This window comes from Cupressus sempervirens, chromosome 8 (genome assembly GCF_028749045.1).
Source record: "Cupressus sempervirens isolate cs-2001-9-10 chromosome 8, ASM2874904v1, whole genome shotgun sequence".
NCBI lineage: Eukaryota > Viridiplantae > Streptophyta > Pinopsida > Cupressales > Cupressaceae > Cupressus > Cupressus sempervirens.
The window spans coordinates 468,855,338-468,878,824 of record NC_143125.1 but is presented as its reverse complement, the minus strand read 5'-3'; the positions used below and the strand labels follow the sequence as shown (position 1 = coordinate 468,878,824).

Sequence of the window (23,487 nt, the reverse complement as noted above, 5' to 3'; positions counted from 1 at the left end):
TGGAAGTTGTAACCGCTCCCAATTCTTTTTTATTGATGAAGAATCTTTTTTGGCATATTCTCGTGCTGGGTATTTGTATTGTGATTGTATAGAACGCCTCTTAGCGTAACCAGCTATTATTTCAGGAATTATTTTTTAATATTTAATTTGGAAGTTGAAATCGCTCCCAATTCTTTTTTATTGATGAAGAATCTTTTTTGGCATATTCTCGTGCTGGGTATTTGTGTTGTGATTGTATAGAATGCCTCTCGGTGTAAAAATCCTTTTGTTAAATAACGGGGAAAAAATTCATAAGGAAGTATGATTAAATGGGTTTGTGAGTTGGGTTTTCATGATCTTCTCACAGCTAAAAAAAATCTTCCATAAGGAATGTCACCAAACCCTTGAGTTTGTGTATAAATAGGCCTAGGAATGCAAAAAGTCATGACACTCAAGAAGATAAAGGAGAATTTGTATATGTCTTCAAGTATTGCTATATAAAATATTGATTGAAAACATCTAGAGGTAATAGAAGAAATCATACTTAGAGATGTAACCCAAGAGGGTTTTATTGAGGAAAGTAATGAATTAATTGTTTATGAAAAACCTAGATGAAGGATGGCATAGTCTCATCTTTCCTGTAATCTATAGCACAAAATTCCTCAAGAAAGATTGCGTGAGCTAAAAATAAAGACTTTTGGGTCTCAAAGTGGCATCCACATCATACAAAGATAAGTGTAAAGAAGTAATTCTAATGTACTAAATCCCATACCAGAGTCATCAAATGTTGAGTTACAGAAACAAAAGAATACCATATACATCATATAAGCTTAATTACTTGCAAGAAAAAATGAAGAAGAAGTAGCAGTAGCTCAAAATCATGAAGTGGATGTAGTGGCAAAGTGAAATGATAACCATATATTAGAATATGCCCAAAACTAGTGCACGCAAGTTGTAAAAAGGGGAAAACATGGTAGCTGACCTTCAAAAAGGGGCATAAAACTTCAAACTCTAGGATTCTTAGAAAAATGGCATGAGAAAATAAGCAATACAAACAACAAAAAATTCTATATCTTACGCTAGGTTAAAGAAAAAGCTTCAAACTATAAAAAATGGCATGTAAAATGATCAGCAAACCATTTATGGTGGCCAAAGGAAGCAAAGTCTCTTTCAGAAAAACCCTATGACTCTCTCTCATTTTTCTTTCTAGAAAATGCAATATGCAAAATGAGAAATACTAGGGTTAGAGAGTGAGGATATAATTGTCCAAATAACTTTTTTATAGTTTTTGAGGTCTATTTCTTTTCATAATTTTTTTGTTTATTAAGTCCCTAATCCATAATATAGGTCCACAGGTTGTAAAAAGAAAATACATGTCCTTAGAATATATGTTTAATATTGTGATAAATATGGCCTTATTAACAACTTGAAATAAGTTAATCATTTATTGATTAATCCTATTTTTATTTTTATTTATTTATCATTTTATTGGTAAATCTTTTTAATTATTTACTTAATGAGTAATAATTATTTAAGGGTTTTTTGATGGAGACTTGTTTTTTCATTTTGCATATGTTTTAAATATACAAGAAATGGTTATTATAAGCTACAAATCCATTATCTTGTTTTAGTCAATATGGAAAAGAATATTTATAAAGGACAAAGATGTTATCAATTTGAGGACTACTTATAGATTTTTTTTCTATTTTGGGGCAGTGAAAGAGAGTTTCCAAGAGCTGCTTGAGTCAATGTAGGACTTGTGGCTTGAATTAGGCCTTTCTAATTATTTGGAATACTTTATGAGGAGTTACAAATGAGTCATAGGTTTCATTATGACTTAGTGGGGTTTATGAGGTAGTTAGTCATCACTTTCATGGTTTCTGACTCATTGTTTGGAGGCTTTTTTTCATGGATTCGACCGCAAGGGGTTTGTACTTAATATTTTGGACTCTTATTGGTTTGGCAGCTCTTATTATTGAGGGAGGAAGACTTACTAATTTTTTTGATCCTTTATCTTTTGGTATCACTTTTCTGTAACTCACTTTTAGAATGAATATATTTTGAAGACCTATCATTTGTAGAATATTAAGTCTTCTCCTACTTGTTGTTATAGTGTAGTTACACAATGTGATTGATAAGATGGATTTTTGAAGTATTGATAAGCCTTCTCATTCAATCCATCTCGTGTAGTTGTTTCTTATTGTAAATTATCATTGTGAAGGTTACTAACCATGTTGTTTTAATGGTTAAGAAACTATCTTGTGGGAGTCATTTCCTTTTAAGTTTGCTGTCATTTTACCTAGTTAGTGAAATATTTATGTACGAGAGATTCACAACAAGTTGTGATTTTGGAGTCCTTGTCTACAAGTGGATTAGTGTCACAATGAAAGTGTTCTTTTTTGTAGATTTTCTTCACTATATATTAATGTGTGGATTTTAAAAGGTGTTCATATTTTATTAGGTTTTAAGTTATTTAATTTGAAGTCTCTCTATCCCTCTTGGAAATTCTATAGTTTAGAATCTAGGAGCCGACCTTATCTAGAGACTCCATTTTTCAAGTGACCAACATCTTAGGAGTGTTTCCATGCTTCCTTGAAATGTTAAGTTTTTGTCAAATTTAAAAAGAGTGCAGTTTTAGGTAATAACAATTTTGGGCATGCTCGGTGGGATTGTCAAATAGGTAGCGTAAGATTTTTCATATTTTTTGGTTTTTATTGTGCAAAATATTAGCATGAATTCTAAGGGTATTCCTTTGGACAATATCCTAACAATTTCTAGAGCATGTGGGAGATTTTTAGAATGATTGACATGTTGCATTCATAACTGTGTTTGTCATTGATGTCAACATAACAATATTTGTATGAAGAATAATCGAGTAGTAGACATAGATCAAGGTCATATAGATATCTAGAATTGATGATTAGGTCAACTGTGATTAAGGACATATTCTAAAACATGTATTGATGAGGAGGTTAAGTATGCATGAAGTCGAAGACATGCAAAAGATATACTTGATTTATAGAGAGTAGTATACAAATAGAGTATCTAAGAAGCAATTTCGAATGATTGTTTTGTATCTCTTTACTAAGATAAAATCATGATATGTGAGGTTAGATAGTAATAGAAGAAAGTCTAATGATGATGACAATGAGTGCAAAAAGTTTGGAGTTGCACATCTAGGAAGTTGTAAATAATGTGAGCCGACAGTGTTGTATAATTATAAATAAATTAATTATCTTAATGAGGTCCTATTATAATTAATTGGGAAAGCCTCAAGGCCAAATCAAGGAATCACTTTGAGAACATGGTATAAAGGAAGGTATTTTTCTTGATTGTATTTGTTGTGATTGAGAAAAAGTGAGAAGAGAAGAGTATTTGGTAAATGCGAGTAAGCAATCCAAGGGATTATTGGATATGAAGTTTGTGATCTAGTATCACGATCAGAAGAAGAAGAGAAGTTTGGTTGATAGGACAGAGGAAGAGAAAGTACGAGTATGATTAATTTCTATTATGCTAAAAGGAATAATATAGAGATTATTTGGATAGTGAGTTCGGTGGTCATTCTCTTAAAGTTGTTTGGAAAGTAGGTCCATGTGCCTTGTACAACTCCTAATAGGGTTGGCACAACTCCTAACTAGGTCAGAATCTCCTAACAGGGATTCAATGTCTCCTAATAGGGACTGATATATGCTTAATGCATTTCATTGACTCCTAATAGGGTCCATCCTCTAAAAAAGAATATTTATATTAGTACATCATTTTTTGGCTACCATCCCCATCGAGGTTTTCCCTCTAATCAAGTGTTTCCCTAGTTAACATATCCAGTGTTATTATGTATGAGTATCTTGTTATGGTTGTTGATATATTACTCATATGGTTAAAGATTAATAAGGTTGATAATTTTTATGATAGTTATATAACTAATTCACCCCCGCTCTTATTTATATTGGTGGAATTTACCTTCTAACAATTGGTATCAGAGCATCAGGTCCTCGAAGAAAAAGATTAACAACTTTGGGAGACCAATGGCGAGTCATTTCAGAAAATAAAGTCCTAAGTTTGATGGAGTTAACTATGACAACTGGAAGGAAAAGATAAAGACCCATCTTCTATGTATGGGTCTAGGATATTGTATTTTCATAAAGAGTGACAAAGCAATTGTGGAAGAAGGCAAGCTTGAGGAATGCAATAAAGCATAAATAGATCTGTTTATGTGTAATATGCAAGCTAGAGAAGCACCACTATTAGCTCTTCCTAAAAATGAATACAATCAGCTAAAATTAGTAGAGACATCTCATAAAATTCAGAAAGCTTGAGAATATACTTTTGAAGGAGATAAGCATGCTAAATAATGAGATTACAAAATTGGATATGTTTGTTTCAAGATGCTAAAATGATGGAAGATGAATATGTGAGAAGCTATATTGGTAGGAGATTTGAGTTGTTGCAATAATTAAGTCTTGTGAAGGATCTAAAGAGGAAGATGAGATTGTATGAAATATTTTGAAAAAATTGACTCCAAGATTCAAGAAAGTAGCACAAATGATTGAACTTTTGATACCCTGCATTGAGTAGTTCATCGGGGAAACTTTTTTTTAGAAGATTGGAAGCAAAAAAATCAAGTTTGAGGTAGTCTAGAGAATTGACAAGAGTGGAGACAACTTTTAGTGCATTAAGTTTTCATCCTTGTTTATCTAGAAGTGAAAGCACCCATGGAGACTATGCTAGTAGTAGCAAATCCAGATTTGAAGAAGATAAAAAGATTGAGGAAGGGATAACCTTGCTTATGAGAAAATAACTAGGTGGTAAGAAAAATTTCAAATGTTGGACTTGTAATGAATTTGGTCATTTTTCTTCTAAGTGTCCTAAAAAAGAGAAAAAGTATAAGAGAAATTTCAAGCCTAGATGACCTATAGATTTTGTGTATGCAAATGAAGATCATGAATCTGAGGAAAGAGTTTAGAGTGAAAGTGATGATGAGTTAGGATTTTTTGCTATATAAGAAGGGAATTCTAAAAGTGGAGAAGAAAAAGCCCTAGTTTATCAAGTTGAAAAAAAATCTGATTGGATTATAGATAGTGGTTGTTCACATCATATGACTAGTGATATGAATAAGTTTGTTAAGTTCAGAAATAATGATGGGGGAATTATTTGAGTGGAAAATAATGTAGCTTGTAACATCACAAAGATACGATCTATTACTCTTGATGGAAATACTGAGACTAATGATATTTATTTTATTAATGGTTTAAAGCATAAATTGTTGAGTATTGGATAATTGGTTGATAAAGATTACCAGTTGTATTTTACAGAGAAGACCTACATTATCAAAGATAAGGATGGTAAGCTAATTGGAACATGTATAAGATCTAGAGGTAATGTGTTTCAATTAAATCCTATTGAGATGACTTGTTTGGTTGCAAAAGTGGATAACATTTGGTTATGACAAATAAGGTTTTGTCATATAAACTTTGATAACATTATGAAGGTTAGTAGTACATTTGAAGTTAGAGATTTACCTAAGTTCATGAAGCCTACTAATGTTGTTCACAAGGATGTATAAAGACTAAACAAAAGAAGGTTTTATTTTCCAATGAGAAATTCACTACTATAGAGAAGTTGGAGATTTTTCATATAGAATTGAGTGACCCTACTAGAACAAGAGATTTCTATGCATAAAGGTATTTAAAGATTTTTTTTGATGATTTCACTAGAATGATGTGGGTAGAATTTGTTAAAGAAAAATATGAGGCATTTGAAAAGTTCTCAAAAATGATTCGTGTTTATGGTTTAATCACATTTTAATACTAACACATCCCATTTTCTCATTATACTAATTTTGATCTTTTGACCAACTTGATTATCATTCGAGCATATTGCAACAATATTCTTCATCACTCACACCCATTTCATATAAATTGTAAATCATTTAGGAATCAATTCCCATTTTATCTAAACTTGTTGGAATTAAAATCTAACTAATTTCAACATCATCAAAATCTCATCCGATCAACCCTATGCCATTTCAATATCATTTGAATTCTTACTAATCAACCCAAAATCATCCCAAATAGACCCAAAACTGTCCCAAATCAATCCTAATCAATCCAAAACATATCAAATATCTCAATCCAATCATCACTTATCCAACCCTAGGTATTTTGGTATCCCTTAATACCTTGGAAATATATCAAACCTATCAAACCTATCAAATATGACCTTAGCACTGCCATGTCCCTCAACACTAGGTCAAAATTATCATTTCTACCATCTAATCATTGACATTTTTGAGTCCATCAATGTTAGATCGTGACCCTATCCAATAAATTAAATAACATTGGTGATGTCTGTTGATTTTATTATGATAAATCTTATCAATCAATTTTGATCCTATGGCATTTACAATGTCTGTTAAATGTCACATGTTTTTAATCCATGTCATATGTCTTTGACTTGCTATCAATCCTAAGCACTTGATCAACTTGATCATAGCTTTGATCTACCCACCATCATCCTAGTCGATCTACAAAATCATCACATTTCATCAAAAGCTCAATCCTTTATTTATCTAATCAAATTGGCCAATCATTTACTAATTTATCCTATAGGATCAGATAACCCATAATCTATTCCTATGTCATTTCAATCCTTTTCATCTCACTTTACTAATTATTCTTACTAACCAAAATTCTCAATTAATTAATATTAATTAATTGATTGATTCATCTTTGCAAACTATGAGAATTATCAATCTCCTAAGTCCTATTTTCCCATTTCTAATTTCTATTTTACCAATTTTCATTTTTGTGAAATTATGAATTTTTAATTCAAATATTCCACCTAGTCTTGACACATGGACATAATGCATCATATATCCTCTCTCTTAACTTAGCTAATATGTGTCATATTTGGCATATATTATTTCTTATGCATGACTATAATAAGCCACATTCCTCATAGATTCTTGTCTACAAGTGGCTTTGATGTGTCATATGTACATCATAGATTCTCTTCTACATTTAGCCATGTTGAATTTTATGTGTAATAGAATCCTATATGTGGCATATTGTGTCATATTTTTTATAGATATTCTAAGGAATATTGTGCCAAGTTGCACACTTCAATTGAAAAATGTCCATCTCATCATTCACATCTTACCTCTTGCATTTTGGCTATAAATTGAGCCATCTTGCACTCATTTTTTGTCTTCAATCACTATCCTTAACATCACATCCAAACAATGCTTCTAGTACTCGCAATAACATTCATCCCATCATTGTTTCATTTTCTTTCAATTGTATGTAATATAGAGAATTGGAGCTACATCAAAATAGAGAACAAAGAAGGACATGGGAACTACAATTGAAGATGGGGTTTTTCTTATGTTGATTCCTTTGTTTTAATTTGTTTGCATAGTATATTAGAAGGGTTTAGTACATTTTGATTGATTTTTATGGTTTCTCATAGTAGCATAGGTCCTAACCCCTTTTCTTGTCCTACAATTGGTGAACTTGACATGAAAAATAACCATTCATAGCATTCTTGTTACGTTGGACAAAACCTTGTCAGTTAATTCTCACTATATATTCCTAAAGAACAACAACTCAATCTATGCATTGAAAACCTAGTCCTTGATATAATGTATTAACTTAAGATCAAGAGTCCTAGCAAAATTGGAAAAAAGGGAACTAGCATTAAAGATGCCCTCATTAGTAAGGGTATCCTAAAAACAAACAAGGAAAATACTAACACAAAATTGTCTAATGACAAGGTAAAATTTTTCTCCAAGAATGGATAATGTCACCAATGATGGTATTGTTGATGCCAAAACAAGTAGCATGACACAACCTTAGCTGACCCTTAAACACTAGTACATTTGTGTTCCTTTTTTGACCTTTATTGGTAAAAATTTTGACCCAGTTTTTGACCAAATTTTGACCAAATTTGACCAACCCATTGGTCAAAATTTTTCTCCTCAAAATATTGACCAACATATTGGTTGGTCAAAACTTTGACTAATCTATTGGTCAAAAACCTTCTAGAGCCATTGTCCAAGTTCAATCAAGCATTGGTCAAAATTTTGACCAATGAAGGTAGAAATTTCAACCAACAAAGGTAGGAAAAAATTCAGGTGTTGGTGGAAATTTTGACCAATGAAGGTAGAAAGTTTCAACCAATGAAGGTAGAAATTTTGACCAACAAAAGTAGGGCAAAAATTCAAGCGTTGGTGGAAATTTTGACCAATGAAGGTAGAAAGTTTCAACCAATGAAGGTAGAAATTTTGACCAACAAAGGTAGAAAAAAATCAAGGCATTGGTGGAAATTTTGACAAATGAAGGTGGAAATTTTGACCAACACTTGGGTGTAATTTTTTTTTCAAGCATTCTATAGAAAAATTCACATGCCTTGAATATATGGATTACGCAAAGTGATCTAAAACCATGATGCTAAAAAACACACACAATCAAATCCAAAATGAACTTGCACTACAAATGGATTGTAGAAATCTAATATTGGTAATTTTGCATGCATGTCTACCAAGACAAGCATGCATGCAAAATTACCAATATCAGATTTCCACAATCTATTGGTAGTGAAAGTTCATTTTGGATGTGATTGTGTGTATTTTTTAGCATTGTGGTTTCAGATCTCTCTGTGTAATCCATCATCAGCCAGATAAGAGAGAATGCAGGATGCATGCAAAATGTCATATCATACGCAAGACATGTGAATTTTTTTATAGAATGCCTGAAAAACACTGATAGTAACTAATTTGAAGAATATATAATTAGTTATATGATTGAGACAAATCATGTATGTTGTATGAAGGTAGTCCATGGCTGATAGGGCCCACCAAAAGATAAAACATATGATAAAAAGACTCGTTTTCATGTTTTGAACATATGGGGTACACATAACATGACTTATTATTGCACAATTCAACTAAGTTTAGGTAATTTACATAGGGATTGTCCCCATTTAATGGTGAACATTTTGCCACATTTCAAGCCTTTTGATTATATAAAGAAATGGATAGCATGAAAAGTTTAAGTAATGTCAAGCCATTTATTTACTTGATATATAATGTGAATAGAACTATTATGTTGCTCAACAACAACAACCAAATAAAATTATCATCATGTACCCAAAAAGGGATGGATGGAATGTTGGAACTGACCTCCAACTAACTACTATCACCATCCCTCTATATTATAAGTTATAGTGGTGCTCTAGATTTGCTCTATTCCATCATACACTTACATATCATACACTTTACCATAGTCCATATCAACAAGGTCAGAGAGATTAGTTTCATTTGATTGGTATGTGGAAGACCTTGATGTTGAGAAGTTGTGTGATTCATGTGGAGTGGAAGGTGTTTTGGCCCCTAGGAAGGAAGCTTCATCTCTTTTACTAACTTCTCTATTTTTACTTGGAGAAGCATATTGCTTTGAATTGTCCCCATGGCTCCTTGCAGATGATGCCAAGAGTGTCCTTGCTATTTTCTTCTGCCATAACATATTGTTCATTAAGTGTTAGAATTGTCTCTAGATGAAAAGAAACTTTAGAGGCTCAATTGACATGTGATCTTAGTTAATGTAGAAGATAGATTATGAAATATAATCTAAAATGTTGATACAAAACTCTTTGTAAAAAAAAAATGTAAACCATATCAATTACAAAACAAAAATGTAAACCATATCAATCCTAAAAATAATTTATATCATTAATCAATGTAAAAGAGAGTAGAAAGAAATCATAAGTGATACTTAAAATGTGAACCTTGTAGGCATTTGATCCTTTGAAATGAACATGTTCTCCCGATGAAGGCTTAACTAGGCTGGATCCTTGCAGAAACACATGGCATGTAATTGAATGGATAAAAATTTATGGTACAAGCACTTGAAACACTTAGACTGGAAAGTGCAGCTCAAGTGCCAAGGTCTTGAAAAATGCTGAATGCATTTACTTATTGGTGAAGTTTATATGCAACATCAAGACAAAGTTTGTTATATGGTGCAACACATTCACTCAAAGCTAGTGATCAGAACAACAATAAACTTATAGAAGTATGCCAATCACATTAAAATTGCCTAAGATTAATGTTAAAATTGGCCATCTTCCAACTAAAATCATTTTCTTAGCAAGAAAAACTCTTTACTATTTTTCCCATTGTTCTTTGCACCATCAAGTTTTATTTTAACTATTCTATGTGGAAAAAATGTAATCTAGAGAACAGTTTTTGTTCTACCAACATGTTCCATATAAATAAATGTCAAGGATTTTATATTATTCCAATCTAAACTGATTAGGAAATTTACCTCAAAGTTTTTCAGATCTATCTCTGACCAGCTAGAAGCTATGTAATAGACCAGTTATAGCTAAAGCAAGCTGCCATATTAAGATGTTGAGGAAGATGTTGTACCTCTATCTATTGGAAATGATTGAAATGATCATAAGAAAAGTTGTTGGAATGATATATGGAAATGGTAAAGAATGTTCTCAATCATTGTTTTGTCATTAATGTCAAACTTGCTACTTGCAGGAATGACAATTGCTTTAGTGATCCAAATACTATCAATTAGTTGAGTGTCAAGGAGGAGGCAATCAATAAGATGTAACTAGAACACCTAGAGAAAGGTTTAAGTTATGATGTTGTAATGAAGTACAAGGATCAGAAATCCATTGATGAAAAAGTGTATTGATGACATACTATAAGACGTAGAGAATTGGCACATTGAAACATATCAAAGATGTAAGATTTTAGCTAAGACATTTGTAAAGCTCAACTAAGTTCATTAGAGAGAAGGAGCCGAGCAAGCTAGTATGTGCCGAGCAAATTCCTAGTAAGTGCCGAGTAAACTTCAAGTGCCGAGAAAGTTCAAGTGCCGAGCAAACTTCAAGTGCCGAGCAAGTTCAAGTGCTGAGTAAACTTCAAGTGCTGAGCAAGTTCAAGTGCCGAGTGATATCGAGTGCCGAGCAGAGATAAGTGCCGAGTAACACAGAGATTTCGAGCACCAGTAAAACCAATAGTGCTGAATAACACAGAGATGCCGAACACCAGTAAATCAATAATGCTGAGTTGCTGCATTATTTTGAAAATGGAAGATTCACCAGATCTAAGCCGACAAGGTTGTTATCTAGAAGTTTGTGAATTAAAATGGAAGATAAGAATGATGAGTTGGTGGCACAGAACACCATGTAAAATGTTTTTAAGATTAAAAATGATGAAGTTTGAAGATAAGAACAAGATATGAGGTAGATACATTGTATCCTACCTAATCCATTTGAAACCCTAAACTTGGAAAGGGAGAAATGAGCGACAAAGGCAAATCAGATTTCTATTTAAGGAGTCATAAGTTAATAAAAGAGAGAGAGAGAGGCGGTCAAGCATGAAAGCATGAAATGCTGAAGGAGGTGCTAAGGAGATAAGAGAGCATAGAGACTCTGTTTGAGTAAGAAGACCCCTGATATGGAAGCATTGGTACAATGAGTTAGAAGACTCAAGGAGACAAAGATTGAGAAGAAGTCAAGCAGTCAGAGCTGAAGTGTTTGAAGCCAAGCATTAGGATTGAATTGAAAGTGTGATTTGAAATCTGCAAAGTATGTTGTAAGTTATATTAGATCAAAAGATCATTATCGTTACTTTCTAGCAATTGTAACAGTAAAGTTTAAATTTTATGGACTTAGGTTGGTTTACTAGCCATGAGATAAATCCTTTAACAAGGTGACATTCCAAGTGAATGTTCTAAAGTCCTTTAACCGGGCCCATTCCTAACAGTTTGGTGAAATCCTCTAACAAGGTCACATTTAACAGTGTGTTGTAAGCCTTTAACAGGGCATCACTTTAGAAGAGTGAGAATCAAGTAGCATGTTACTGGTGGTTTTTCCCAAATTGGGTTTCCACATAAATCATTGTGTCATGTGTTGATCTTGCATGTTTTATCTTTGCATGTTGATTTACTGTAACTTGCTAATATGGTTGATTTAAAAGTTTGGATGGATGAAAAGTGTATGGATTCATAAAAAGTAGTGAAAATGTATTAATAGGGCATTTGGACCTTGAATAACTGATTCAACCCCCCTCTCAGTTATTCTAAAGAATTCTAACACTATCACTGGGAGCTTGTGTGTCTTCCTCATTACATGCTTGGGCTAAATATGTGACTGAAGAATTACATGTCTCACCTATTAAAAAAAATAGTACATTAGCATGGTAAGAAGGCTTCCATCTTTTGATAATGCATTTAATGAATTGAACATCTCAATTGCAACCAGCACAGTCAAGGAAAGTGTCATGGCTTTAACTTTTCTTGTTGAGAAGTAATCACATGGATTGCTATCAAAGGAAAAAACTTGTGTTCATGCCTTAAAGGGAGACATAGCAAAACCTTCCCAAGAAGAGCACTGGTCCCAATTTTTGAGCCGGGAAAAGCTCACAAGAGTATGACCATCCTCCAGTAAATCTATGCCCAAAAATAATCCATGGGTATACCATATAGCAAAAATACCAACTGTAGCTACATCAACATAAAGACCAATAAGCTAAAAAATAAAGATGTGCAATCATAATTAGTTTTTACTATTATATTATGCCACCTTTCATTTAACAAAACAATTAATTTGATTGGTAGAGTATTGAGAGAAGCAAATATCAAGTGGCGGAACAACACCCATGCATTAATCAGAGAATCATCACTTCTTTGAGGGGGTTTCTTCATTATGTCCACATCTGGTGGATTGAAACCCAAAGCTATTGCATGTGGCCCATCAGTCACTAAGTTTACCCACAAAAGCTTGACAGATATCAAGTCCTCTAGCATACCTGATGCCATAGTTAAGAATATTGAGACAACTTCACCAATATTTGAGAATATCATGTACTTAAAATCCATTTATCCAAAACCAAAAATCAGAAGTAAATTCTGAGACAATCTGAAATTAACACTTTCTTAAAAAAATTAATTTGTCAGTAAAGTGAATTGATATTTTTGCTTCTTTTAGATACAGATGTCATTGCAACAAATAATAATCTTAAAACCAAGGAATTTGGTTTCCACAATTAAAAAGACAATTATGTTTGATAACTAAATAATGGTGATCAATCTGTTGCTTGTGGAAACTCAGAATTTTAAAATGTAGGAGGGGACAGAACCAACCCATGATGATGATGCCTAAAAATACATGCGCAAAAGGCATTTTTTTAGAAAAGGATGAAGAAGAAGGAAACCAACGAGTTTCACCTGCCAATGATCGAGAAATAGCATAGCAGAATGAATTTAACTAAGAGAAAAAGCATTACTCAACCAGCTGTCACAAAAGTAATTAAGTGATTTTTAGAACACTTAAATTTTCATTTATAAACTCCATTTTATTAAAATTATGAGCATTAATAAATAGGTTGTAGCAGGCTCTTTAATAGATTGATGTTTTACACAATTATAAGAAATTTAAAAGATCACCCAAATTAGGATCTATTTTACAATTCAATCGGCTCTATAGTTGGAGCCATGGAAATTTAATACATTCCACATATACATCTGTTGGAAATCTTTTTGATTTCTCATATTGCAGAGAAAGAAAATAATTAATTAAGAACCCAACAACTAAGATACATAACATGTCTCAGTGACTCCTCTGATTGTTCTCTTCTTTGGCATTGAAGGTTGGGGGCTTCTTCAACTTTAGACTGAGATTGATGTTTGCACAAGGAGAAGAATCCAAGCACCACAACATTAAATTATAAAGATGAGAGCTTCTTCTTTGAATCCTCTTCCCTCATCAAATCCTTTGAACTCATTTTCCCCTTCTTCCTTTCTCAGATGAAAAGCTTGAGTAGAAACTAGTGCTATAAGATATAAAGAAAAATATGATGTCTAGTTATGTTTGGCTAAAAATGAGTGTGTGAGGAATATTAAAAGAGTGAGAAGTGGGACAAAACCAATAGCTAACCTTAGTTTCATTCAACTCCCCTTTCTATGAGCTCGAAGGTAAAGCTCATAGTGAAAAAATTATATGATGATAAAAATTAAGTTTTCACTTTCCATGTTAATGTGCCTCAAGGTTTCTAATTCATTACTTTTATGACTGATCATAAAGAATGATCTGAAGCATTAATTTAGAAAGATGACCACAACTGAATCCAGAATCCTTGGGAGTATAATTGTATACGAGATTTCAGAATCCAGAATCTATGAAACATTGAAAGATGTGCTCTAGTTTCATTTAATTTCCTCTAAAATTCATGCACACCCATTTGAAATTCCCTTTTTAGCTAGTTTAGATGGATCATGAAGCTTGAACATAAATGTTGATAGTAAAAGATTGATAGAGTTGAATCCAAGAATTTGTGATATGCTAATGTTATGGGATCCTGGATACTTGTTTTTAATCATCATTCTACCTTTTGAATTGGTACCTGTCCACTTTAACATGGAGATTCTACTCAACTCTGTTTCACTCACTCTCACTATCTTGTCCTCATGATCATAGATAACAATTTTTGAGAGAAACTTTGATTATAAAATACTATTGGTAGACTGTTAAAACTATGATTTTTATCATTATTCGTTACTTTGATTTGGTGTTGTTAACATGGACATCCTACTCAACTGTATTTCCCTGACTCTATTTAAGGATTGAGAAGAACTAGAAAGAGCTACAGATTGAGGTGGCTCAACTATTTGAAACCTGCTATTAAGAGGGGCAACATAACAATTGAAGAATAACTTCTCATCTTGGAACTCCATGGGAAGTGGGGGAACAGGTAATTTCTCCAAAAAAAATTTATACTGTTTAAATTTTTTTTATAGAAAACTTAATTGTTTACTATTTATGAACTTAGAGAAGAACTTGCTAGAGATAAAAGGCACTATTCTAGACTCTATGTATGCTAAACTTGATCCAAACCTTTCCATGTGAATTAGAGAGAATACAATTCGTAATGAATATGGAAATTGCATCCATTATATCTTCCTCTGTATCCCCTAACCATTCCATTAACCATTGTATCCCCTGAGAGCATAAACATTGTAAACATCCTATTCAGTCTCTCACTAACCATCATTAATATTTTATAGATCAGGAAAATGCTTCAGAGCATCTATACAAGCTCCAAACACATAAACAACATTGTTTACATTTGGAAGAAGAGCAGTTACATGAAGAAGCATGGTTGGCTATCTGTATGAGCCATTCTAAAAGATTGGAGACAATTAACTATTTTTTAGGAGACTAGGAGTTGACATGGTGTTCTTCACATCACCAAGAGCCAAGGTGCATCATCACTTTTCAATTGGAGGGGTCGAGTGATGGTTTCAGAAAAAAATAAAAATATTAAAGTATTTACTTTATTGTTTTAATTAAATAAAATTGAAGTACTCTATTTATAAAATTACATTGTTAGAATTTAATAGTCTCTTCTAATAAAATGGGGCCACCATGAAGTTTATGCCAACCAAGGAGGTATAAATGTAATTTGAAAGGTACATTATAGAGTTGATCTAACGACATCAACCAAGCAGAAATACATCTCATGATTTAATTTCAATCAAAAGACATGTTAGAAATTCATATATCAAACAATTGCTAGATGGGTTCTGATACACAGAGAGACTAATAGTTTCCAAAACAAGCAGGTAAACATAAATGGGTCTTCTTGTATCATTGTATGTAATATTTAGATAAATTATACTATATTGGTAGCATAAGCCCTGAAAAACATGAAGTACCCGCTTAAGCAATTCAATTTTTATTTTTGACAAGCCTCTCTTGTAACAAAACAAAACAAATCATGAAACAAACAATTTGACAAACATAATTATAGTGAAATTTCACATACTACTCTTACTAAAATATCAGAGATAATATACTTATTTGTATCAAGCTAGAGATCTTACCTATAGCCATATGTATGTCAACTAGGCGTACAATTGGGGTTAAGAAAAAATATATTATAGGCATCATTGAGTTCAAGATACTAGACAAGAGTTGTGAAGAAAAAATCCATCTCATCAATATGAACTTGCCATAGAAGCTCCTCATCAGACCTGCATGTTATACAAGTTAGATCAAAGAGGTAGAGACATATTTGAGTACTCATTTGCATAAAGAAGAAAATTTATTTCCATATAAATAAATGTCAAGGATTTTATATTATTCCAATCTAAACCAATTAGAAAATTTACCTCAAAGTTTTGTAAATCTATCTCTGACCAGCTGGAACCTATGTAACAGACCAGTTAGTGCTAAAGCAAGCTGCCGTATTAAAATTCTTATTTTTCAAATAGCTACAAAATACACATGAATTCTCTAAATCCAAGAAACTATCCACATAAATTTGACATTCACATGAAGATAGATAGACATTGCTTGAGCAAGAGCCTAAATGACCATCTCAAGAAGGAAGAACGACAAATAGTACTAGTGACTAAGCACAGGCTACTGATGGAAATGCACGCTTGAAAGGAGTTAGCATAAATCTAAGATGTTATAGACCAATTCGATCCAACCTTAAATGATTACAATTTGCACAAATTTTGTCAATAAACTAGTTAAAATTTAGGTGCCTACAAAGTCACTCTTCAACATGTGATGCAAAAAGGCATCAATGTCATAGAATTAAGACCCATTCTATCTATCAGAAATTAGATGCATAGTAAATAGAAAATAATGTATGGTGCTAAGAAAATTTATTAAAATTTGATCTATATTTCTCTAGAGGCATTAAAACACAAACTCACTACTATGCGATCTCAGAGGGGATGACTTCTAAAAAAGCTCGCTATTATTCTCTCTCTATTCAAAAATGTTGTTGAAATCTCATTCTGAAATGAACTACTCGTCCCTATTTTAGTGTTGGATACTAATTCTGTGTGTAATAAAATATAAAATGATTGTAAGTTGGAAACAAAATAAGTTTGTCATTCAACCTTTTCCTTCTATTTCCCAACTGTCGATCCTCCAAAGGAAGTGTGTGGGTGCTCAGTCCTCTTCCTAAATCTATTTGATAATTCTTCACTAGTTTTGAGGGCTATGTCCCAAATGATCTGGCTTGAACTTGTGTTCCAAGCCCAAATGCTACAAATAACAACCTATGAAAAATATCTAAAGCCTTTCAAAGATGTTACCAGCCAATTGTATCATCTAATATGATATTTATCTTTGACCAACACACCCCCAAAATTATACATGTTATGCTATAATAAATTCTTGTTCATTAACAGTTTTTTGTGGAAGAAGATTGTGAATTTTTTTACATTAAACTAAGAATGGAAGCTAGCTCTTAATTGACAATTGTAGTCTTGAAATATTTGAATCATAATTTGACAATATGTTTTTGATCCATGGAAAACAATTTTTAAGTTAAAATACAATATGTTTCACAAGCTAGTAATAGGTTGGCACGAGGAAATGTTGTGGGAATTTGTATATTAAATTGACACTGATTTATTTTCATGATTGCAATCTATAGCCAAATAAATATAAAAGCATTTCATCCCAAAGAATTACAACAAGGGCTTAAGAAACTTGCTTTAGCAGTGCTTGGGGCCATTTTGGCTCAAGCTAAAACATGAACTCCAGATCTAGATCCTTGAGAGTTGTAGTCTCATCAATTTCAACTTTGTTTGTTAATCGACCTTGAGATGAGCCTTTTAGATTGAACTACCTATGTATGCGAAGCTCTGAACAGAACATATTTCCCATGACTATAAGTTGAACTTGTTACAAATTCCCAAATCCAAATTTTAAGAATCTACGATAAGTTTTGCTTCACAATCTCTTTGGATTCATAATGGCAAAGGAGTCCCATAAATAACATTTATAGTCTAGAAATAGAAACATCTCAACATGATAAATCATATTACCTTTGCTTATACATTAATGGTATTAATATTAAATATACAAGTGTGCCTCCTCATATTTAATTTTGAAAATAAGGTCCAGTTACCAAAAATTGACATATTATCTCAATGATTAAATGGAAAAAAGAGTAAGAAGGTATAAAAAATACCTTTTGTCCTCCTTCTGCTCTGATACTATGTAGACCAAAAAATTTAGTGATCAATGTGCTTTCATAAGTACGAACATGATTATCGTAATTTGGCATAAATTGTACTGAGAAAATAAAAATAAATAGAATAAAGCATCATGTGAATTATGAATAGCAAAGGAAATGAATATGGGTGATAGGGAAGATAATTCAATAATAGAGGCTCTTAACTTTAGTTACAATCATGATATGGGTGATGCACAACTACCTCATGGATTCATGTTCCATCCCACTGATGAAGAGCTCATAACACATTATCTCATTAGAAAGGTTTTAGATAGCTATTTCACAAGAAGGGCCATTGATAAAGTGGACCTCAACAAGTGTGAACCTCAGGGAGGGTTCAATTCCCTCCTTTATTATTCACTATGCATATAATCAATTAATAAGTGTGAGCATCATGGGTTTGATCTCTATTTGGTCTCCCCAATGCCAATAGCCACAAAGTATCTTCCATGAGCTTTTGCCATTGTTCCCCTTTGACCATGGTTTCCTCAAATAGAGGGAACTCCTTGAATGGCTCACTTAGATATGGGTGCATCCTGGTCTAGAGCAGTTGATGTAGCAACTATACCAAATTGGTGATTTTCCATGTAAAGAAAGAATTCTTTGCAGATAAATTCATTGCTAGAAGTAAGAGGAATGAAATATAGATGAGAAAAGTAGCTCTTAAAATTATTTGCATTTTGGGGGAGATCATTACATTCACAATCCTCACCCTTGTAACAATAACTTAGCCAACGATGTCTATATGCTATTAATTCTTGATAACTCCTGCGAAACATACAAGATAGTTGCCACAAGCTCATTGTGAAGTAAGAAAATAGTAGATAGATTATACATTTCTTCCTTTTTATAAATCATAAATGACATAGTCACAAATGAAAGCATTAAGAAAGCATCAAGACAAACTTGATAAATGAGAAAATGGTAACAATGAAATATGACTCCATGATATACTATTGCTACTATTAGAAATAAATAATCACAAAAATGATGATACATTAGCAGTGGAAGATGATATGCAACACCAATATACAAATCATATAAGCACAATGCTTAGTAAGATTGTACAATAAAAAACTCCTAACCCATTTTATTGGTCAAGACTTGAATATGTAATATAATAGTAGAGCATAGAATAAATTCTTAAATATAAATTGGAAAAGTGAGCATCCAAAATATTTCAAAATAAAGTAGAATTTCTACGTTTTTCGAATGCTAAATAAGATATTCACTTCAAAAAAATCGGTATTTGGGTTCCATCTTTGCTAGGAACAAAGATCTAGTATTTAATTTAAAGTATATTAGAAACAAATAAAATGCATAAGGTAAATATTAAATTTTTTTATTTCAATGCATTCTTCCCCTTAATTAAGGATTCCGTAGTGACATAATGGAACAATTTGGCATTAACTCTTAAAGGGAAAAAGAAAAGTTTGTTGGATGATTGTTACATCATTACTATTTTTAGTCTTCTCTCCCACTAAATGTTGTCAAGTAATTTGCTAGTTTTAGTCTTTGTTTGAGTTTGTGATATTGCTGTAGTTTTTGAGTCAAACTCGTTGACTCATATTTCAAGGTAGTGGTTTACACAGACCCATGTTTCATGAAAATGAATAGAACATTTAGCACTCAATTGCATCTAACACTTAAACAACAAAAGAAAAGTTCATTAGGTGATTGTTCAATCATTACTATTTTTAGTTTTTTGCTCTAGTGTATGCTTTGACTGGTCTTCATACTTAACAGTTGTCAAGTAATTTGCTATTTTTTAGTCTTTGCTTGAGTTTTTTGTATGGCTATCAAAATTCAACTGTGTAGTTTTTTAGTCAAACTCATTGACCTGTGCTTCATGAGTAGTGGTTTGCACAAACCCATGTCTCATGACAATGAATACGACACTTAGCACTCATTAGATTTCTTGAGTTTGTTTAGAAGAATCTCTAATGAGCTTGGTAGCTAGAAGGGAAACAAATATGAGACAATCAATTTATTTTTTAATTTGGGAGAGGTACTTAACACAAAGAAAACTCTTCTTGTCAACATGTTAGTAACAAGCCTTATTCTGGTTACTGGATGATAATGCTAGAGGATGATGATTTTTTGCGTCATTTTCATCACGCTCTTCTTGAGTTGGATGTAGAAGAAGGAGCCCTTATTTGTTTGGAAACCAGGAGGAGATTTCCAGTCACCAAGAGTATTCCAAACATGTTGCTCAATGAAGACAAGGTGTAAATTTTGTGTATAAAACAAGTGAGGTAAAAATTAGTGCAAAGATTAACATAATTTCAATTAGGGAATGGTTGCATGTTTGTAACCTCTTTTGTTTTGTACAGTTTGTTAAGTTGGAGTGAAGTAGAATTTGAAGGGAAATATTATAGAAGAAATATGTATAACCATCAATATATTTAAATCCCTTTTACTTTACTCTACTTTGTGGTAATTATTAAATTATAGCAACAACCCCATATTAGAGAAGTCTACAAATGTTTATTTATGGAACTTCTTGTCCTTTAAGAATTTCATGTGAACTTCACACATTATTTAAGTTGGCTTAATTCACAATTAACATTGTTGAAGGAAATATTTAAGTACAGCCTAGACAAGTAGCCACATAAGAGGACATTGTAATAGAGCATGTAGTATACTCTTATGTGCGACCAAAACCTAGTTATAAGAGAGAGTTGTAATCCTGAAAGAAAAAATCAGCTTGAACATGGTTGCAAAAGATTGACACCATTTTTTTTGTTAAACTCAATGATTGAAGATGAGGTTATCAAATTTGCCACTTTTTTCTTGAAGGGGAAGGGGTGGCTCACGAATGGTGGTGTTGCAGGATAATCATCCATGTACACAACTCTATCACTATCTTAGAAGATTTTTGGATGAATTTATCGGATTGACTTGGAAGGAATGATCCTAAAATCTATTATAGAGAGCAAGCCCAATTGAAATATAATTGATCCATAGAATACTGTGTGATCGTTAGGAGTCACAATACAACTCTGATACCACTATGAATGCCTTAACTATTAACTTGCAAACTATCACTTAGAAAGCCTAACCTTTGTGCTTTGAGGGTTTCATTTTCAAACTACAGCTACAGTCAAAGAAAAGAATACATGTATGCTTTCAAACAATTGCACTGTGTCCCTTCTCCTTTGCTCAATGTGCTATTTAACTCAAGCTCTCCTTTCCTAGCATGCTTCACTCAAAGGAAGCATGGTTCAATCAAGCAAGCTAATTGATAAAATCTTACCCCTAAAATTGGTCAGTTTATTGACAAACCATTCCCTTAAATTAAGATAGTTCTGCATAGTTAATTGTCCACATGTTCACTTCAGTCCTAAGTTCCTAATGAATTGACTATATGCCCTTCTTTTCCCAGTTACATCTAACTAAAAGCAATATCAATTTGAATCACATGCTATCATGACCTATAAAATTGTTGATAGACCACATATAGTGCTAGAGATTAAAAGGGGCCATTACATGCAATCAAACCATTGCAATATGCTTTAATTGCATCCTTGTAATAATTCTTTTGGAGATTAATTGTGTGCTCCTAGTAATGAAACCATTGATTGCACCCCGCTAATAAAAGCATTGCAAGATGCATTGATTGCATCTACACTTATGAATGCACTATGTATGGGATACTCCAGAACCTCACTTAGTGATATATTTAACTTCTCAAGCATGGGTTGAGTTGCTTCTTTCCACCTATTAATGTTTAAACCTTACAGAGAGCTCCAATTCCTCTTGGGCTTATCAAAAGTTTATTCTAAGTGGAAACATGGTAATATTTTTTCTATAGGGAAAATTTGTATGGAACCCTATAACACTTAGCACTTTATCCCCAGCCCACAATCTTGCAAGTAATGGGAATGTGGAAACTTTGTTGAATGCTTACTAGACAGGTGGATTCATCATGCTTAGAAAGAGCTTGAAGGGTTGCATCTCAAAAACTCTGAGTACTCAAGTCCAGAAGATTCCCTTTGAATGACTTCACCACATACATAGGCAATGGTCCAATCTATAACAACAAATTGGCCTAAAAATAAAATGATATTTTTGGAGGAAGTTGAGTTCTGGTCATTTAAATCAGAATTTAAGATTTTGATTAAATAAAGTAAAATTTAAAGATTAATCTAAAATGAAAAATATCTAAATATATTAAAAAATAATTTGAAATATAAATAAAAGATGAACATTGAACAATAATTTTCAAATTAAGTTATGGAAGGTTTATGCCAAATGTGTTGAAAGTTAAATAATAATTTAAATCATTCAATATATGACTTGGCTACTAAATTTGTGTGTTTGGAAACTTGTGGATATGGTATCAAACATGTGTGAGATGTATCTATATTAGATATGGTGGTACTATGCTTATTAGCTAAGATTTATCGATTTGCAAGCCAACATAGATGGTTCATTGCACCATTCAACACAAATGAATTGATACCAATTTCATGGCCAATTAAACAACACCAATTCTTGAATTTAGATGTGTTCAACAACTCTTTAATAGCTATGATCTCTTATTCACATTCTATGCAACCCTTCACATGAAAAATCATGCTAAATACACTGCATATTTTTAATTGTAAAGCCTTCTAGCCATGCTTCTAATGTGATGTCAAATTCTAGTACTAACCCCATGCTAGTATCTCTATTCACAGTCTATGCAACCTTTCATGCAAAAAATCATGCTAAATACATTGCATACATTTATAAATTGTAAAGTCTTCTATCCATGCTTCTAAAATGATGTGCTATGCTTCCCTTAATGCCAAATTCCAGTACTAATCCCATGCTAGTACCTAGTGGGAAGCCTTATTTTTTAATAATCAAAGGCATATATATATATGTATATAGACTCTAGCAAAACACTACCTCACTATGTTACCCCGTGTTTCAGGGAACGGGATTTGTGGGACAGATTTTTTTTCCTGAAGCAGGGGATGGTAGTGGAGACAACTATATATATATATATATATATATATATATATATATATATAGACTCTAGCAGAACACTACCTCACTATGTTACCCCATGTTTCAGGGAACGAGATTTGTGGGACAGATTTTTTTTCCTGAAGCAGGGGATGGTAGTGGGGACAACTATATAAAAATAGAGAAAAAATAATTTTATATATATATGGAAATTTATATAGTCATATGAAAACATGGATAAAGCATAAATAAACTGATATATTTCTGGATTCGATTGTGTAAAGATTTTTTACCATCAACATTTCGAATCACACCAAGTGATCCATCATCAGGATGAAGAGAGCAAGAGATGTCAAACAAAATGACATCTCTTGCTCTCTTCATCCTGATGATGGCTCACTTGGTGTGATTCAAAATGTTGATGGTAAAAAATCTTCACACAATCGAATCTAGAAATATATCAATTTATTTTTGCTATGGGTTGTGGAAATTTG

At 32.4% G+C, this 23,487-nt stretch overlaps 1 pseudogene; it reads right to left on the bottom strand.

Annotated features, from left to right (window-relative positions):
* Positions 1 to 12,171: 12,171 nt before the first annotated feature.
* Positions 12,172 to 12,875, bottom strand: LOC149543267 (calcium-transporting ATPase 1, endoplasmic reticulum-type pseudogene; annotated as a pseudogene).
* Positions 12,876 to 23,487: the final 10,612 nt, after the last annotated feature.